This window comes from Chenopodium album, chromosome 6, assembly GCF_948465745.1.
Source record: "Chenopodium album chromosome 6, dcCheAlbu1.1, whole genome shotgun sequence".
In the NCBI taxonomy this organism is placed as follows: Eukaryota; Viridiplantae; Streptophyta; class Magnoliopsida; order Caryophyllales; family Amaranthaceae; genus Chenopodium; species Chenopodium album.
Window position 1 is genome coordinate 48,445,270 of NC_137839.1, and position 5,540 is coordinate 48,450,809.

Genomic DNA, 5,540 nt, shown 5'->3' on the forward strand with positions numbered 1-5,540 from the left:
AACTCTTTTCCTTCAAACCTGTACAAAAACTCATAAAACTCATTAAATTCCCTCATCTCTCCTCTCATAAGAAAAAGAAAGAAAAATTGGTCTAAAAAACATTAAAATACGGGTTGCCTCCCGCAAAGCGCTGGTTTATCTAGGTCCCGCACGACCCTCTTACCAAGTACAAGAACTAGGACCCTTGGCCTAACGCTTGGTCGGGTGGTTCCTCACCCGGTCGAGCGTTGTTTAGGCTATGACGCGGCTTCCTGACATACCCTGTGGGACGCCAATTCACTTTATCTGGTGGGTCCTCCTTGACTTGGATTGGGGGCTCTTCAATGCTACGCACTAAAGATCCTTCTTTGATCGAGGGTTGCTTCAAATTGTCATTGCATTTAGCACTTGCAACTCGATCTGGAGAAACACTCACCGTAGGCTCAATTTCCACAACTTGCTTGATTGATTCCACCTTTTCGTCCTCAAAACCAAGACTGACAGTGTAGAGGGCTCTTTCTATCGCATCAACTTCCTTCTGCAATTTGTCTATCTCATCTGAAAGGGATGCAACACAAGATACCGCCTCCAAGGGATCTTTTACAAGAGCTTGGGGCTTGTTAGAATAACTTTGAACCACATTAACACTAAAGCACTTCTCCTCTGTCATGGGGATTTTAGGGGTATTATTTAGATTAAAAATAATTTTATCGTCCCCTATTGATAGTGTTAATTTGCCACTTCTCACATCTATAATTGCTCCTGCAGTGTTAAGGAATGGTCTACCCAAAATGGTTGGAGTTTGCATATCCTCAGCCATATCAAGAACAACAAAATCAATAGGTATATAAAATTTACCTACTCTAACAGGAACATCCTCTAAACACCTAAGGGGTATTGGAAATAAGGTCGGCCATTTGTAGAGTAATATTAGTAGCTTTTAATTTACCCATATTTAACTTGCAACACACAGATAATGGCATGACACTAACGCTAGCACCCAAATCACACAATGCATTATCAATCATTAGATTTCCAATATGAAAAGGGATAGAAAAGCTACCCGGATCTTTTAATTTAGGTGGAGATTTATTTTGAAGTACGGCACTACACTCTGCAGTGAAAGCTACTGTCTCTACCTCACTAATAGACCTTTTTCTTGTCAATATTTCCTTCATAATTTTAGCATATGAAGGAATTTGTGTGATAAGTTCAGTGAAGGGAACTGTTACCTTCAAATCTTTTACCATCTCTAGAAACTTACCAAACTGCTTGTCCAAGTTTGTCTTCAAGTGACGATTTGGGAATGGAAGTTTGATAACTGGCTTTGGAGCATTATTGCTCTTATCTGGAGTGGCCGCCTTCCCTAGAGTCGTACCCTGCAATATAGAATTAGATATATTAGTACTACTCTTTAGCTCTGCGGGGCTATTAGCTACATTGCAAGGTTTAACGGAATCAAGATTAGCATTATTTAATAAAACAGGTTCATCGTCTCTGGGCATAGTCCCTTCATAGTTTGAACCACTCCTTAGAGTAATTTCATAGGCTTGATCCGTAGGCCTGGTCGGCTGTGCTGGCAGAGCTCCCTGTTGGCGGGCTTGTAGAGTAGCGGAAAGTTGCGCAATTTGATTATCTACAATTTTATTATGTGCTAGAATTGAATCAATTTGGGCATCTCTACTCTCCATGTGCTTCTGCATATTAACAAGCATCGCTCTAATTTCTACCAAAGCAGGGTCGAAAGATGAGGAGGGTTGTTGTGGTTGGTTCTTCTGGCCAGCATTGGGATGATAATATTTCTGCTGTTGTTGTTGTGGCGCTTGTGGTTCTTGTGGTGGTGGATTTTGAACATTAGTACTCCGGTAGGAAAGGTACGGATGATTTCGGTACCCAGGATTGTAGGTGTTGGGAGTATGGGTTGTTCTGCCTATAAGCTTGAAAGGCATTAACTTGCTCCACGGAACTCTTGCAATCTTGTTCCCAATGACCTAAAATTCCACAATTTTCACAGAAAGCCTCATTAGCATTATTATTAATTGCAGAAACATTAGCTACATTAGCAGTGCTAAGATTATCTAATTTCTGGCAGATAGAGGTTAATTGAGCTTGTAAAAAGGATACAAAGTCAACATTATGCTTCCCCTTGTTAGCAAAGCCTCTGGGATTCCCATATTGGGAATTATGTATCGCCATATCTTCAATAACCTGTCCTGCATCATCAACATTAAGATTCATAAACATCCCACTAGCTGCAGAATCTAAGATTATTCTAGATGAATTTCCAATGCCATTGTAAGAGGCTTGGATTAACTGCCATTGTGCCAAATTATGGTGGGGGCATTCTCTTTGTAGGTCCTTGAACCTCTCCCAAGCCTCATATAAAGTTTCATCGGCTTCTTGGGCAAATTTCTGAATCGCACTCCGTAGTACGGCTGTTCTCTCTGCAGGATAATATTTGTTATAAAAATTCAAAACAAGAGTTTCCCAGTCAGTTATACCAAGTGCAGTTCTATTTAATCCATTAAACCATAATTTGACTTTTCCAGTTAAAGAGAAAGGAAAGAGAATCTCCCTGATTTGGTCTTGTGTGACCCCAGCTTGCCTGATGGTATTACAGTACTGACAATAGTCTGCGATATGAAGATTTGGGTCTTCATCCTTAGCTCCACTAAATTGCTTCCTTTCTATCATCGTTATAAATTGGGGTTTAATCTCAAACTGTACCCCATCAAGAGCCGGAGTGGGAGTAAGGTGTGGAAAATATGTAAGCTTTGGTTGTGAGTAATCACTAAGCTTCTTTGGAGTCGTCATCTCTGATTATGGATCTGATGATACCTCTGAATCGCTAGAATCAGTTGGAGGATCTCGGTGATTATTATTATCACCAGAATCCGCCAGAATTTGCTTGTAAAGGTTCTTCTGTCTATGGAAGGATCGTTCGATCTCAGGATCGAATGGGATGTAACCTGATCTGGAACACCTGGGCATAAACAAAAAAAAAACTAAAAGCAAATATGAGACCTGCCTCAAAGAACTAACGTTCTCTGAGACATAAAAAAAGAAATAACCTAGTTTACAAAAATAATCAGAAATAAAAATAAAACCGTTTCCCCGGCAACGACGCCAAATTTTGACAGGGTAAAGTCGTATCCCCTTAATCAAAAGTAATTCCTAAATCCTCTAACTAATGTAGATAGGGAAGTAGGGTCGAATCCACAGAGAAACGAGTCTTTCTATTCCTAATTAATTAAAGTAATCTAAATTATAAAGTAACCAATATGTAAATTTGGATATAAAACTAAACTACGGAGATTAAGAATAAGGAGAAAACAATGAATAAAAGGCCTAGGGCATAGGTTCACCAATAAATAATATTCCAGGGTAAAACATAATAATCAATCATCAATGCTTACATTAATCAGATCATAAAGGGCTTTCGCTACGTATTACAATCACACAATTAATTTTCCGGTATTAAATCTCATCTCTCGAATCTCGACTTAACCATTTATAAATTAACCTGCTTATTGAAACTAGACCTAAACTTCAATTCTCATCTGTCGAATCTCGAATCAATATTGTTAAACTCATGCATAAAAGATCTGCGCAAATCTAGTCACAGAGCATTAAATCAATCAATAGGAAATTAATCTAGCATTGATAATCAACAACAATAAATTACCCCTTCATATTATTTATGGATCCCCACAAACCCTAGGAATAAAACTACTCACACATAATTAAATCTAAACAAATCAAAGTAATAAAACAAAACATGATCAAAGGAATAAAATAAATAACTAAGATTAAGAGAAGAGAAATCATTACCAAATATATCCGGAATTAAGAATAAAGTTGAGAACAAAGTATCAGAGAGAGAAACTAATCTAAAAGCTAAGTAGAGAGAGAAAATCTAAGAAAGAATTAAGAGAGAATAAAAGAAGATACTAAACTCACTTAACGGAAAAGTATTTATACTCAGCAAGAATCCTAAACTAAAACAAACTTAAACGACGCTAATCGTCTCTTAATAATAACACGCGCCCGATCGGGCGCGCCTTTTCTCCATCAGGGGCCGGGCGACTTCGGGCGCCAGCCTTGCTTCCCTCGCCCGGCCGGGCGCTCCTCCGGGCGCCAGCCTCTTTGGCCGGGCGACACTCCCGGGCCACTATTTGGACTTCGATTGGGCTTCAATTCTTCAGGCCAATCTGGATTTCCTCTTCGGGTCTTGAATACTTGGTCCAAATGCCCCGGTATCACATATACCGAGCCCTTAATCACCGGTTCGATGGCTCTAACCAGCCCTGGGCTATAGAAACTGGTCGTGCTTCTCCAATGCTTGTAGTTGCTCCATAATATCTCGGGAAAATGCTCCAAAAGTGCAAATCCCTACAAAAGTCAACCAAATCTATGAAAACACTAGAAAACACCAATTAGTAATAAAAGTGGCTCTAGAGAGCCAAAAACACTACTAATTATGACCAAGGGACGGGGGTAAAATACTATATAAATTTGACATATCACCAAGCTTGAATTTGTGGCCCTTGATATTACCGGTAAGAATTATTTATCATGGGTGTTAGATGCTGAAATACACCTAAATGCTACTCCCTCTGTCCCCAATTGTTTGCCCCAAACCATAAATCTACTTTATTAAGGCTTTGGGCAAAAAATGATGCACATGGGTTGACACAAATATCAATGAGGAGAGAGATAGAGAGATTGCAAGTGGGAAAACATGTTAAAAATAGTATGGAGAAATCTTTTAGGGACGCCTTAAAAAGGAAAGTGGAGCAAACAATTAGGGACAGAGGGAGTAAAAGGCTTGGTGAAACAATCAAAGAGGCTAATAAGGCAACACCTCAAGATAAGGCTAAAGCCATGATTTTCTTTCGCCATCACCTCCACGAAGGGCTCAAAAAATGAATATTTAACTGTGAAAGACCGACAAATCCTTTGGAGTAATTAAATGAAAGGTATGACTACCAAAAAATGTAACAATCTTCCCTCATCTCTCTATATTTACTCTTCCATATTTAACACTCCCTAAGTTTTACCTTTAGTAATATGTAATTTATTTTTTTTTGAATAGTTTAATACTCCCTCCGTTTTTAAATACTTGATCCATCTCTCCATGTGCGGAGTTTTAGAAGAAATTGGAGAAAATAATAAAATATGGAGGTAGTGGGATAGTTGATAAAATAAAAAATTGTAAAAGCAAAAGTAGTGGAAGAATAAGAGGAGAGAGAGTATTATGTTGAGTCCATTAAGTGTGAGAAATGAATTAAATATTGTAAAAGTTTACCATAAAAGGAAATGGAGCAAGTATTTAAAAACAGCTGGAAAAGGAAAGTGGAGCAAGTATTTAAAAACGGAGGGAATAATATGTAATTGACTATTGATTGACAGGGCTTTTGGTATTTTCTCGAAGACTCGAACCATTAGCACTGATGTACTTTTCTTTTTTTTAAAAAAAATTAATTTAAAAAAAAAAAACAAAAAACAAAAAACTTAAACCCTAAACCCTCCTCTGTCAAACCGTTATTCAGTGAAGTCAG

At 38.2% G+C, this 5,540-nt stretch overlaps 1 non-coding gene across 1 annotated transcript; it reads left to right on the top strand.

Annotated features, from left to right (window-relative positions):
* Positions 1-2,305: 2,305 nt before the first annotated feature.
* LOC145637510 (small nucleolar RNA R71) lies at positions 2,306-2,412 on the top strand. Its single transcript, XR_014114285.1, has one exon. It is a non-coding gene; the product is annotated as a small nucleolar RNA R71 (small nucleolar RNA).
* Positions 2,413-5,540: the final 3,128 nt, after the last annotated feature.